Below are 16,100 nucleotides of genomic sequence, written 5' to 3' on the forward strand. Positions count from 1 at the left end.
CTGGATTAGGCCGGATGGGATTACCTCCTGCTAAAGCTGACACAACGGCGCGCCTTTCCTCGGCAGAGGCCAACAGAAAGGATTGCTAAGGTCAAGAAATGTTGAAATGGCTTTGAGATCGGATCGAATCCTTTGAGTTTGGATCCCCCAATTAACTGGATGGATTAGTCATTGTTGTCAGTTGCCTTTGTGAGGTTACAGATTGTTGCTATGTTATTTGTTGTCAAGTTTGTTATTATTTTTGAACAGTTGTTTATGTATTTGCAGTGATTTTTAACCGTCTTGGATAGCAATATTTTCATAGTAAATTTACTGTTGTTGTATATAATATATTTAATTGTTTGATATTCAATTTACTCCTTCAACTAGAGACATTCCTAGACAAAAACTGGAAACCTTGCGCATTATGTGAATTAAAATTTAGCTTTAGCATGTACATATTTTATGAACAACAGTTTAGTACATTTTTTTTATTACAGTATTTAAGATATAACCAAAAAAATAGTTTAGGGGAGAACGTACATAAAACCAAAAACATAATAATAATAATATATTATAGTATTGTAATGGCATCAAAAGTGCATACCATACTGTATGTAATTCATAAGTTGTGTACCTTTGTCACACTCCTAACTCTGTATGGATTAATTCCTATGAGGGGGCACCCTTGTAAGAGGCAGAATGGTTCAAATGCCTCCAGAAAAGTCGTCATTCTCTTAGAGAAGAAGCTGGTGAGGACCGATTCCATACAGTAGCTACAATCAAATTAACTGTATAATTTATTACAACTGTAATTCAATGTTATCATTATCTTTAAGATTCGCTCACTGGAATATTTTACCGAAAGGCCATAAGAAATCCAATATTCCACAGAAGGCCAATGCTTTACGGTAACTCCTGCTGGATCATGAAACTAAGGCTTGTGCCTCATATAAATATACTAACACAGAATAAGTTAATTAAAAGAAGAGATTATAACCATAGACTAAGCAACACAAGTAGACTCCTCATCCCAATGTAAATTTTGAAGCTTGTTTTTTGTGTCTAGTTCATGTACGTCCACACAGATCGCTAGTGTAGACAACATTTTGTTTCTATTATTTTAGGGTTATTTTCATGATTTGTGCTTTACTATTTGGTTATATAACTAGGAGACCAGTTATTGTTTATGATTATATCGTTTTATTAGGTTAAACGAGGTTTTAAATGACTGCAATAACAAGAAACAAATTGTAAACAAAACATAACCTCTATAGTTGGACGTACAGAACTAACAATAAAATTGGCTTCAGCTGTTCCATTAGGATGACTTATCTACTAAGGGAGTATGTTTTATCTATGTTATAACATTGAAACACTTTTGTATTAAGAAAGAACTACAATAAAATCAAATATAAAGTTTACAAAACAGTCAGCTGATCATATGATAATTTTAACATTCAAAGTATAGTTGAGACAGTAATTAGCAGATTCAAATTAATGGCAAAACCATGTAGCCACATACTCCCCTCCCAGTGTCAACGAGGAACGTAACGATGCGGGGGGTGAACACTACGACCTGATCTTGTAAAAATCAGTGTTTTTTTAAGGTCAACATCTTCATTTCTGTCTTTGGTCTTGTCTACTTGAGTTTCTCTAGGTTGCATGTCATTTTTTCTTACGTTAATGGTCGTATCGTTCATAGAATCTTGAAGGAGGAATGCCGGTTTGAGTCGGTCAATAGAAATCGACGTAGGTCCTCGTGGAGTAAGAATAGTAAACCACTTGTCAGATCGCGAAACCACTTGGTAAGGGCCATCATAGACAGCTTGCAACGGTCTTCGGGATGAATCGTGACGAACAAAAACATGGTTGGATGTTCTTAATTCTGGATGAACAAAGACCTTCTTAGAAGAATGGTATTTGGCTTCTATTGGTTTGAGATCATTCATTTTTCTTTTCAGATTGTACACTAAATCAGGAACATTTGTTGAGGTATCTTCTGTAGTTTGAAAAAGATCGCATGGCAATCTGATGGACTGACCTAGTGTCATTTCTGCAGCAGTAACATTGTGTTCTGGAATAATATAAGATCTTAGTCCCAGTAGAACCATTGGTAACGTCTGTGTCCAGTTAGATGTGAGTTGAGCCGTTAATGCAGATTTCAGATGTCGGTGCCATCTCTCGATCTTTCCATTAGCTTCAGGGTGAAACGCTGTAGTTTTAATGTGATGGATACCGAGATGTTTTGTTAATTCCTGAAATAAATTGCAGTCGAATTGTCTTCCTCTATCTGTAGTAATGTTTTGAGGAACTCCAAATCTAGCAATCCAGGTAGAAAGAAGAGCTTCTGCAACTGCTCCAGCAGTAATATCCTTGATAGGCGTTGCTTCGACCCATCGTGTAAAGCGATCTATGATAGTTAGCAAGTACGTAAATCCTTGAGAAGGTGGCAAGGGTCCAACTATGTCCACATTAATGTGAGAAAAACGTCCATTAATGTTGTTGTAAGCTCCAATCTCAGAAGTAGTATGTTTCCAAACCTTTGATTTCTGGCAAGCTACACATGCTTTGGCCCAAAGTCTGACATCTTTATTCATGGAAGGCCAAACAAAACGTTGTTTAATAAGGTCCAGAGATCCTTTGATTCCAGGATGTGCCAGGTCGTGAAGGGAGTCAAATAACTGTTTTCTGAACTGCTGAGGAATAAATGGTCGTAGTCTTCCAGTACTTGTGTCACAACACAGCTCTGAGCCATTAGGAAGTAAAATATTTTTGAATATCAAAGAAGTTGTGTTTGAGTACTTAAGGTTTTTAAGTTCAGCATCTTGAGATTGAGTTTCAGAAATTTGTTCAAATGATATAGATGAAGGTAGGTCAATAGCACTTATTCTTGACATGAAATCAGCAGGAATGTTTTGTTTTCCTGGAAGATACCTTATGTCGGTAGTGAACTGTCCAATGAAGTCTAGATGACGCAATTGCCTTGGACTAGATGTATCAGAGGGTTTATTGAAGGCAAAAGATAGAGGTTTGTGATCTGTATATATAACAAAACTTCGCCCTTCAAGGAGATAACGGAAGTGCTTCACAGATAGGTATGCAGCCAGGAGTTCCCTGTCATAGGTACTGTATTTTTTTTGAGTTGTTGTAAGGGATTTAGAGAAAAACCCAAGAGGTTCAAAGTTTCCATTACAAATCTGGTGGAGAGACGAACCTATAGCGAAGTTTGATGCATCGACCATGAGAGCTAAAGGAGTATCAGGAGATGGGTGTGCTAGAAGTGTGGCATTGACTAGCTGGCCCTTTGCATCCTCAAAAGCTTTCTTAGATTCTGAAGTCCAAATTATTTTTCGTAATAGCAGCTGCGTTAGGAAGTGAACTTCTGTAAAAGTTTATAAGTCCAAGGAATCTACGAAGCTCAAGAATGGTTTCAGGAAGTTTGCAACTAACAATAGCTTCAACTTTATCAGGAAGAGGAGAAATTCCTTGTTTCGAAACTGTGTAACCAAGAAAAGAGATCTCAGTCACGCCAAATACGCTCTTTGACGTATTAATATTAATGTGATGCTTATTAAGTCTATCAATGTTCATCTTCTGAGGAGGATGCTACTAGAATATCATCTAAGTAACAAAAGGTAAACTCTAGATCATGCAAAAGAGAATTAATATATCTCTGGAAAGTTTGTGCAGCATTCCTTAATCCAAATGGCATTTTTAGAAATTCAAATAATCCAAAAGGCGTTATGACAGCAGTTTTTGGAATGTCATCAGGAGCTACTGGAATGTGATGAAAAGCCCGAACAAGATCAATTTTAGAAAATATAGTTTTTCCATTTAACTGGCTGTTAAAATCATGCAAAAAAGGTATAGGATATCTATCAGGAACTGTTTTTGCATTTAGGGCACGGTAATCCCCGCAAGGTCTCCATGTACCATCAGTTTTAGGAACTAAATGAAGTGGACTGGACCAACAGCTTTTTGAAGGTCTGCAAATGCCTAACTCAACCATCTTGTGAAACTCCTTTTTAGCTACCGCAAGTTTTTCTGGAGGTAAACGTCTAGCTCTAAAGTTCACAGGCTGACCTGTTGTCTGAATTGAGTGAAAAACTGTGTCCTGTGAAACTTGAAAATTAGGATTTTCTTTCAGTAAATTAGGATATTGGTTGATAAGTTTTGAGTATTTACCTTTTGGGTCAAGAACCAATACAGATTGTTGATTTGAAAGTTTTTGAATTCCAATAACAGATAATTGAGTCCTGTTATCGATTAGTCTTTTATTTTTGATATCAACAAGTAAACCATAATGTGATAAAAAGTCTGCGCCAATTATGGGTTGGGTTACGTCTGCAACTATGAAAGACCAGACAAACTTTCTTTTCAAGCCTAGATCAATTTTTATGTCTTGTTTACCGTACGTTTTGATAACAGAACCATTAGCAGCATATAATTGTCTATTACTTACAGCACATTTGTCTTTGTTTGTGAGAGGCAAAACAGATATGTCTGCTCCAGAATCCACGAGAAACTTACGACCACATGGTAAGTTGGTTACAAATAAGCGGCGAGATTGAAAGCCCCTGTCATCCTGAGCCGCATTTAGTGACGGGGCAGGAAGTTTTCCTGTTGTGCATTCTTTTTTGGTGTGAACAAACAAGGTTGAACACATTTTTTAGCATTTTCACCAAATTTGTTATGATACCAGCAAATTTCACCTTGATCATTTCTCTCTTTAGGATAGTAATTGTTCTTATGTTTGACTGGGAAGTTGCGTTTACTTAACTTAAGAAGTCCATCAATAGACTGAGTTAGTTCGCTGACTTGTTTTTCTAAGTTGGCAATCCGATCACTAGATTGCGCAACATCTCCTTGAGCACAAACGTAGTTGTCGACAGCTGATAGTTCAGCTATTTGGTCACCTAATTTAGCTAAGTCATCAAGAGAATTGGTTTGAGAAGCAGCTAGAGCAGTACGAATGTGACTAGGTAGACGTTGTAGAAAAATAACTTTCAAAAAACTGTCAGTTACCTGTGTGCCTGCTAAGGTTCTCATTTCACGAAGAAGAGTTGTCGGCTTCTTATCTCCTAGAAAAACTTCTGTTGTCAGTTGTTTTAGTTTGGCATTTTCTGAAATTTCGTATTCTGAGCAGAGCCTTTCTTTTAAGTCAGAGTAGGGAGTTTGAGACAAAGGTTTGGTAATAAAATCCGAAAGGTGACTTGCAACTTCATTGTCCAGTGAGCTCATTACATAATTGTATTTAGTTCTTTCCTTTGAAATTCCATGAAGAGAAAACTGACATTCAATTTGATGAAACCAAAGTGAAACATTTTTTGACCAAAATGGTGGAATTTTCACTTGAATTGGTGAGATTTGTGAAGCCTCTGGTGTACTAGGAGTTGGAGTAGAATCTTGATTATTCATTATGGTCCAATTGAATTAATGACAATAAAAAGTACAGTAAGGGGTCACCAAATAAGGCTTGTGCCTCATATAAATATACTAACACAGAATAAGTTAATTAAAAGAAGAGATTATAACATTGAAACACTTTTGTATTAAGAAAGAACTACAATAAAATCAAATATAAAGTTTACAAAACAGTCAGCTGATCATATGATAATTTTAACATTCAAAGTATAGTTGAGACAGTAATTAGCAGATTCAAATTAATGGCAAAACCATGTAGCCACAAAACCATACAGAAAAGATATTGAAGAATGAAAATATTCTAGAGGAGCTCCTGTTGAATGATCAAAACCTTACAGATAATATGCTGAAGAATGCAAATGTTCTAGAGCAGAAGGAAAGCCAATGGTCTGTAGCCGCTTTTACTAGCTTATTAAACCTTACAGAAAAGAGGCTTAAAAGATGCAATGAGTGGTTTCTGCTGGCTCATAACACCTTACAGATAAAGTATGAAGAATGTCCAGCCCATGTCTGAAGCAGCTTTTGCTGGTAAATGCAAATTTACAGATAAGAGCCTTAAGAAGAGTAACGCTCTGAAACAGTTCCTGCTGGTTAATGCACCTTACAGAGAAGAGGCTGAAGAAGAGCAATGCCCTGAAGCAGACCCTGCTGGTTAATGCATCTTACAGAGAAGAGGCTGAAGAAGAGCAATGCCCTGAAGCAGACCCTGCTGGTTAATGCATCTTACAGAGAAGAGGCTGAAGAAGACCAATGCCCTGAAGCAGTCCCTGCTGGTTAATGCACCTTACAGAGAAGAGGCTGAAGAAGAGCAATGCTTATAAATTTATCGATACACATTTTAATATGTTTCAAATGTTACTTCGTAAAAAAAATAAAGACCAGGATTTTCCCATCCATCCTAAGTTCCATAAAGGACGAGGATTGGGAATTATTCATGACGTTTTTCGCTATTACTACTAAGACTGCCGGAATTATTCGTTTGAAAAACATAAAAGGAATTCCAGAACAAATGCTTAGTAACTCAATAACTACTTGATAGCTCTTCAGTCAACCTTTTTTTAAAAATTTTAACCCAACAGACGACTTTAATTTGGTACAACAAAACACAAATGAAACAATCAACTTCCTAAACATGCACAACATATCACAGCCATTTCACAAAGGTGTAAACCCAACAATATCCCTTGTTCGAATCCATCCAGGTGCACACTGCACACCCGCACCTCGCATTCAACACAGCTATTAATATACAAGACGATTTATGTTCAAAGACGTCCAAAGCCATTAAAACGGTTTTAAAGGGCAACACAAAGTCAGCCAGTGGCATTCATTGGTAACTATATCGTCAGAGGCACAATAACCGCTTCTCCGGAGGTCTCCTCTATGTCTTTATCCAGTGGAGTCTTTGTCAAAACAAGACATCCAGAGTGATGCATGGTCAGCTGCTTCCTCCCCATTCAAACCCCTGAGGTCCTCCCACACTTATGGTGAATGGATCGAGGATCGGCGTGAAATATTGCTCTGTAGTCATTGTTGCTGACGGGTAAATACTTGATGGAATCGTTTATATTGGAGACGATTTTTATTTCAACTGGTTTGCAAAGAAATCACAAAGATAACCAAAATATGTAATAACTATTTTTGTTGTACGTCCAAAATATGTATGATTAAATCTAAGGTGGTTTAAATTATTACGTTTATGTAATGTAATATTATTATGATCGCCCTAATTTTCTTGATCAATTGGCAACCCCTTAAAATCCAACCTCAAAGGACAAATACATTTAAACTATAATGTCTACCAAATATGTTAAAATATCCTATATTGTACAATAATTCAATACATAATAATTTGTTCAAAATTATTAAAAAATATTTATAGGTTAAGATTAAAAAGGTTTAATGGGCACATTACTTTACATTTCATACGGCGAGTTATTTATTCAATGGGTTTTTTTTATTTAACAGTATTCAGAAAATTTAGAATAATTCTTATTGCAAATAATATGATTCTTTAATTTGGATAAATGTTTATGAACCAGCTCATTACATCAGTTAACGTCTGTTAATTTTCTAATGCGTTAATGTAAAAAAAAATATGAATCATCAACAATTTTTTACTTTAATGAATCACGATTAAATATTTAAATGAACTATGAAATAGTAACTTTTTCGACTTTAATAGTCCTAGAGCAAAGTCAACGGTTACGTAGGAGAATTCACATCACATCTTACAACTTCCGCTTAAATACATTTTCTAATTCTAAATATTTCGCAATGTTAACACAGAACACGAACATCTGTTATTGGTCCAAACAAGCGTAAAACAGCTGTTCTCTTATCACCATCTTGGCTGTTGGTAATGTAGGTCCAGCTGGCGATGGTGACATATGTAGATGTACATATCAGCAGGACACCCTGGTAACGGAAACAGAAAGATTAATTGGGGTAAATTCCTGCAGTGGTTCTGAGAAGATCTCTGGTGAATGGTACAGCCACGGAGACCTCGTGCCCCGGGGGGGCAGAGCCCTGGGGCGTAGCCCCCCACACTCCAGGTGTTGACGCTCTTACAAGTCACGGATCACAATAACGGATAGCTTATATTGTGGGAGGAAATCAAGAAGGGTTCCGGATAAAGAAGTGTGACTGGGACTTTTTTTGTTGTTGACTCTCACAGCCCATAAATAATGTTTATTGTGCTAATTTTGTGAAGGTATACCACCGGGAGAGTCTTAAAATACAGTATATATTTTAATTTTACGTACAGTTATATTTATTTTATTAGAATACGTTTAGATTGCGTTACAATTCGATAGGCACGATTTGATGACTTCTAAGTACTGTATAAAATTAACGTTTGTAACGAAATAATGATGTTTTAGGTTCAAAATATTATTAAAAACTAACAAAATATAAATGAAAAATGAAATATCAATGGTTTGAAAACAATAATATTTTATGTTTGAAATATTATTACAAATTAACCAAGTCTATATGAAGCATTAACAAAATATTTTAACCACAATAATTTTATTCATAGGGGTCTTCCATCTATGAACCTTCTTCCCGAAATATTTAATCTACTTGAAAATACAACAATGTATTGACCAAACAAAGTACATTTTCTACAAGTTTTATAAATCTGGAGTGAAAGAGTTATTTTAGCCTAAGAATGGTTACATAATAATTCGGTTGCCGCTGTAATGATGTAAGGGGATGTGTGGGATTTCACGTAAGATGTTTTCATGCCTATCCTATAATTTCGGTGATTAGAAACAGTTTTTTTTAAGCCCAACTCGGACATCTAAACTCTCCGTGGCCAAAAGCATAACTGCCCAAACACTTACAACGGTACTATATTATTTTACGTCTGTTAAAAAATGCCATATACAAAACATCTTCCCAACCACCCTTACTTCCGAATACGTACTAAAAATACAATAAAATTGCATTGACAAACAAACCAACGCTATCCCAGCCATAATTCACTCTGAATGTTTACAGTTCTAAACAGCTCCAGGCACCCTACAGCCCTAGACCGTATTGTAGCGCACAATACCCTGAATCTCCTCGGCTGACGTGAATGGTCTAAACGTCCTAATCTGTACAGGGTGGTCCAGCAGATGTCTCCTGCGTCATCTCACCTGCATTAATAACTGGATAATTGGAACGTCGGATTCGAACCGGTGGACACAGGGAACATGGGACCTGGACAAGGGTAGTTGGTAAATAGAGAAATCCAGGGTTTCTACCCCATTTACCCAACGAGAGGATTAGGTGACTTGTGAAACCTGTGGAATTTTGCTCATCACGATCTATTGAGTCTAGAGAAATGAACCATAGGTTTGTTGAAAGATGATAGTTTGGATTTCTGTCAATAGGTGTGTTTGGGATCGCTGTTGAGTCCCTTTCTCTTCTCAAGAATAAAATAAGATTGTCAGTATTTTAATTATCTTCAGTTTTTTTTGTTTGATTACAACTTTGAATTATGATATGCTAGTTTAATAATAAAAGTATATCTGTATCCAACAAAGAAATGATTTGTGTCAGAGTACATAAATATATGTCATATTTTGGCTACACTTAATGCACAGACTCAATCTACACTATGAGAAAGAAATACGATACAGCAAATTAATGCTTGCGTATTGGGAGAAAATCAATTGTTGTACAGGTTAATAGTTATTTTGAAATTATATAAGTAATCGATATTCTATATTACGATGGATTAAAGTACTATTCAAGCTATACGGAATACGTGATTTTAAGATTCTTTTGGGAAAAATACATAGAATTCAAACATCTGAAATATAGAATATATTTCTTTAATAAATTCGTTTCCCTTAATTCAACGAAGATACTCAGATCCTCTTAATTTAACTCCGTCCTTATATCATATCGCCTAACCATATCATTAATCATATATCCTAATCATATAATCATATCGCCTTTTAATCATTATATTTTACTGTATGTACTTTTAACGCATAAACGGCAAAAGAAAAGAAGTTTCCTCTGTTATACCAGACCTGACACACTTTTTCTACAATCAGCAAACAAATCAAATCAGCTCAATTATGTTATGTTCTACCTTGTCAACGTATAAACCCCGCTAGGTTGCTGCACAAGACGGTTGACAATCGAAAGTGATGCAAGTTTCGATACAGGAGGAGGGGTGGAGAAGTCATAAACTGTATCATTGTAAACACACGGCTCTCGCATTAACATTTTACAGCCCGCCACACTGTTGTAAACCCATAAAATACCTTATTAACTTATACCCTTCACTATACTGACTGTGGCGCTTCATTAAAAATTTACAGCAGCAAATGAAATCACATTCATGGCCTGAGGGCCGCAGTCGAGAGTGTTAATCACCTGTGTTATCTCGTTAAATGTTATTTTCAAATATGTTTTTTTAACGTATTTTCTACTTTTTTTGTTGCTATGTTTGGCATTAACATTCTTACATTGTGTGTTTGCAGTGAAATTTGAAATACTTAATAACGTAAAATATTAGTTTTACAATGGTTAATAATAATTGTTGATAAGAAGTGTTAACCGTTATTTAGCACAATAACGGTTAACACTTCTTATCTTTTGATATCTATCTATAAATGTCAAATACCAATCACTCACTGATCACTAAAAAAAACCACAGGTCATAACAACTCAGGAATTGGCATGGAGGTTCCAATCAACTTTTAAGTGTGCAATAAGAAGCGTTTTCGAGAAATTCCATCAGGGCTCTGCCCCAGTGGCTTTTAAAGTTCCCATGTTATCCTTATGGAGAAAAGATTTATTTACATTTGAACACATGGATACTTTTGAATCTGCACAATTAATTAAGGGAACAGCCGGTTATATTTCATTACATGAAATGAAAATATTTAAAAAAAATTGATAAAAAAAGAAGTATAGGCCCTACTCTTGTTGAACATTTAAACATTTTAATTCATGTTTTCGTGAGCGAAGCCACGACAGGTTTGCTAGTATACTAAAAAATTGCACATGAGTCTGGATATAGGATAATTATATTTTTTGATACATTTATTTTGAAATCTACAAATTTAGCTGTAGGAAACATACCAATTGAAATCGGGATTTGAAAGAGTATTACTACCAGATTACAGTGTTCACAGTAATATGTACTTTTAAAAGGAAACAAACATTTCGTTGACATGAGCTTCTCTCAAGGGTACATGTATCGGACATGAAACGTACATGAAAAAAGTCATAAGATGTTACAATGGGATAAGTCTACTTACAGCAACCAAAGTCTATTAGCTATTGCTCCCCTTACGCACTATTGTTTGAACAACACTGATAGAATGTGGATCGATTTCGATCATCAGAAAAACACTCGGAGATGTAAACCAACAAAATTAGCAGATAAACAATAAACGACAAATCGTTCGATTTATATTTTTAATAAGTTTCAAATGAAAAGCTGCTTTTAGAGTGCTCAAGCTTATACTCATTGTAATTAATTCTTTTAATGGAGTATTTCTATGCTGTAGTAACGAATCCAACTCTATTCCTACGACTTAAAACTCCTGAAATCAAAAGTTTCTGATTATTAACACACTGTAATCAAAGTAAAAATATTAACAGGTATTTTACAGTCAAATGAATTCCAAAAACACACTACACCTGATACCTTTAACACAAAATATCCCGTATTATCTCCCCCTGGAATATCCCGCATCCCGGTTTAACAACCGCCCTCCCAGGAAGCTGCTGGTTTACGACACTGTAAAACCAGACCGATGGTTGGCAAAAAGCGCGGCCAAGGGAAGCATAAAGTAATAAACAAGATGTAAGGCTTGTAACCAGCCTATGCTAATTGTGGCTAGGAAACGAGCCGTGAATTATAGCATCATCTGATTGCCTACATGTACATTGTAGTATTGTACTTGTACTGTACTTACGTGCGTGCTTGGCTAAGTACATCGGCGAGGATGGGGGTCGAGCTGGTTGAGTAGGTTATCATAGACACAGTCTGGTAGCTTATCATTGACTTTGAATGAAGTGATCCTTGTGGGCTAGCTGTTGCCACCATTCTTATTGAACAGAGTTAAATAAGCCAAACAACATAAACAGTGAAATAGTATAGGGACAATTTATGTCCCTTGTGCATAAATCCACTGCGCCATATTCGTTTGCTTTCATGAGACTTTTTGCATTTCAACGACAATTTCAACGACAATAAAAAAGTTTTCCCCAGTGAAAGAACCATTATTTGTGCCTACCGAAAAAACCTGCGATTGTTGAAAATAATTAAAATTACTGTCAAGTAGTTGTGCAATAAATCTAATGTATCCAATAAATATTTATAGCTACATTTTAAATTTCATTTTGGGAAAGTAATAATAAGATCGGTGTAAACAAACATGCTGACATAATACTCAATGTGGAAGTTAATCATGTTAACATAATCTAGTAATGGTTACATAACATCGATACAATACAATAAAAAATATACTGGTGTAGGAAAAACTTGACAGTTTGTAATATTTATAATAACATTGACTTTTCACCTGTTGGGAATGCAAACTGAAGTGCTAATTATGCATTACTATAACTTCAAAACTATGTGTTACACACACCTAAAGATTATGCTGGTATATTGGGGTTGATGCTTCAAATCCCGTTTTGGGTATTAAATTCCCTATCTGTTAATTATGTGCTAGGAAAGGAAAAATGTAAATTTTATGTTTATGTATGTATACAAGGTTCACAATACAAGTTTCATTAGTTAAACATTTATGATATTTGTTTTGTTAAATTTCGCTTACGACTGCGTAGGGTTGTTTGACATCTGGCATGTCGGAAAAGTTATAATTAAACCGATCAATCGAGTTTCATAGTAAGCATACAGTACTTGGCGAATATATCACGAGAAAAATAGTTAAGTATATATAACAGTAATTATCCAAAACAACCATATTAACAAGTTTCTTGAAAAACATTATACAATAAGATCATAAGAAACCGAAGGAGTTAAAAAAAAAACATACATTCGTCAATTGATCACATTCATCACTCAAACCTTTTTCCTGTAAAGATTTTAGTGTTCATAGTAATAAATTTAAAAATTATGAACTTAAACCAATAGATTATCCATTATAGCGTCAAAATTTCGTAATGCATCAAGTTTACTCGCATCTTAATGTGTGTCGGAATAAATGAAATATAAAACCTCATTACTCACTACCTATAAATTAATTTGTAACGTTAAAATGTATCAAGTATGTTTACTAATGAAAATGCATAATCACGTTGTATAAAAGCGGGAACTTTTAAAAGTAATATTCTGTTTTTCCTGTGGTAAAAGTTTGTCGCCAGCCCGAGTAGTAAAGTGGTATCTTGCAAGCTTTGCATTCATGGACCATATTCGACGCTCCATGAATAATATTTCAGCAAATCAAAAATCGAGAGGGCTAGCGGTCGTTTCCCCCAAAGAAAATATTTTTACAAAATTTAAGTCTAGGGTCAACGGGGCTGTTATTGGCCACTTGTTGGACCTTGGAATGACCCAACCTGTCAACTGACAGATTTTGTTTGGATTTATGGAAAATTTGTAAACAAGTATTTATTCTTGACGCTTGTTATTTGTGAATAATTTTACAATCTACAATTAATTTTATACATCTAAAAGAAACGCACGATAATCCTTAAGTTAATACAACTTTCTAAAGGTCTAATTGTTTAATGCTTGTGACGAGGTATACAAATTAACAATCTTTTATTTAATTCTGCTTTCTCTTGACAAACCCTAAACTATGGTTAGGCTATGTATATAATAATTGATTTTATCTTGGAAACAACAAACTATAAAGTTGTGAAGGACCTAGGTGCACATTGCGCACGTCACTGGCCAAGCAAATAATGGAAAATCGTTGTCAGGTTGATTTATGAATGGAAAATAAATGAAATGAAATGAAATGAAATAATATTTTATTTCCCATTAATTATTTACAGACAAGTACATTGTATTTTTTTCTTTGCTTAAATATGAAACAGCAAAATATTACTAACTAGCTAACAAAACAAAAATTATATACTGTAGAAATAAGTAAATAAAAGTGTTAAAAAAAAAATACATTCTATAAGAAAGGAAAAAGTCTACATAGGCAGGGCCTGTGCGTAGACTGAGTTGCGAAAAGATTAATTTAAATGGGAAGTAAAAAATATATAGCAGAAAAAAAATCGTATAATTTAAACCTTTTTTTTATTTGTCTTGCTTGAAGCTGAATTTTTAGTGTTCTGGAATAAATTGACGGTAAAAAAAAAAAAAAACTCTTTGTGCAAACAGAGGTAATTTATAATATCTGGTGAAGATTGAAGAGGAGAGGTGGGGTGTAGTGTATTAGTCAGTCAGTGAAAGTGGTGTATCAGTGATTGTGTAGGGTCAACGGTCAGGTCCGCCCAACGCGATAACGGCCTCGGTATCCTCTGTACTCAGACCAACAAGCCACCCCACAACATGCTTCTTAAATAGAGAGAGAGAGGGTGAATTTAGAATGTTGACATTTTGATATCTGTTGCACATGTTACGATAAATGATTTGGGTTAAGTGAAAGCAATTCGTATTTGAAAATGATTTGAAAGTTTGTGGAACACTTACACCAACATTTCGAGAAAAGCGCGTATTGTGGGGATGAGTAATTTTTACAAAAATATTATCAAAGTTTTTGTACATGTGAACTAAAATAAATTTTAAAAATAACTGCCTGACTGTCAAAACTCCCGATTCTACAAAAAGATCGTCAGTTGAATATCTAAAGTGTTTTTTAAAAGCAACTTTAAGTATTGTTTTCTGCACTACAAAAACAGGTTGCAAGATAGTTTTGTAAGCACCACCAAAAGCAATAATTCCAAAAGACAACAATGATTGAACATATGCATAGTATGCTATTTTAATTTCTTGCTCTTCGAGAATATCACTAAGTTGCCTAAATGCATAAATATATTTACGTAATTTATTTTTTAGGTATTCAACATGTTCCGACCATTTCATCTTTGAATCAAAAACAATACCAAGATATTTGTATGAATCAACTTTTTCAATTTTGCTACAAAAACAAGAGTTATTGAAATGATTTCCACAGACATGAATAGTTAGGTTATCAAGTTTGTATTCGGTTATCTTGCGTAATGAAATTGGCATAAATTTTGTTTTAGATATATTAAGGGACAATACATTTTGATCAAGCCATTTTTTTAGTAAACAGAGGTCTGATTCTGCCTTGTTTTTAACCTCCTCCCAGGATGCTCCGGTTACAAATATTAGAGTATCATCAGCAAATAATGTTAATTTTCCTTCTGTTTGAATTTTAGAAATATTATTAATATAAATGAGGAATAAAACAGGACCAAGGGTCGAACCCTGGACTACACCATACTCCACTGGCAATACATCGCTTGCCACTTCACCAAGTGCGACAGTTTGCAGCCTATCAGAGAGGTAGCTGCTGAACCAAGCGAGCGAGGTGCCACGCACCCCGACAAGCTCAAGTTTACGCAACAATCTACTTCTGTCCACTGAGTCAAAAGCTTTTTTCAAGTCTAAGAAAATTAACATGCTTCGTTTGTTGCCATAAATTGCCTCGTTAATGTATTTATTAATATCAAATAAAGCATCAGATATGTTTTTGTCACTCCTGAAACCATACTGATTTTCACTTAAAATATTGCACTGGTGGAGGTAAAAAACAAGTTGGTCTTTGGCAATTTTCTCTAAAAGCTTAGCAATTACACTTAACAAAGAAATCGGACGATAGTTATTCATGTCTGTGAAATCATTAGATTTGTGCAATGGAATGATCTTGGCCAATTTCAGCTCGTTTGGGAATATACCAGATGTCAGGCTAATATTGACAATGTGCAGAAGAGGAGCACATAGAGAGTGGATGTTTTCTTTAAGAACAAAGGCCGAGATACCATCATGGCCCGGCGCAGACCCTCCGCGCAGACCCTGGACGTAACGTTCTATGTCAGCGTGTGTGACCGTGTTGAATGTAAAATTCGTGTCAAGTGAGAAGTCAGCGTCGTTTACGACTGGAGCCCCAGCTGAATTTATTGAGTTGGCCAATTTAGAACCTACTGATGTAAAAAAGTTATTGAAATCGTTTGCTATTTTAATCTTAATGTTCGCATTATTCGAAGAACCAGGTAAAACTTTTTCAAAT

This window comes from Macrosteles quadrilineatus, unplaced genomic scaffold, assembly GCF_028750875.1.
Source record: "Macrosteles quadrilineatus isolate MER2022 unplaced genomic scaffold, UCM_ALF_1.0 Scaffold_5__1_contigs__length_97177068, whole genome shotgun sequence".
Lineage (NCBI taxonomy): Eukaryota > Metazoa > Arthropoda > Insecta > Hemiptera > Cicadellidae > Macrosteles > Macrosteles quadrilineatus.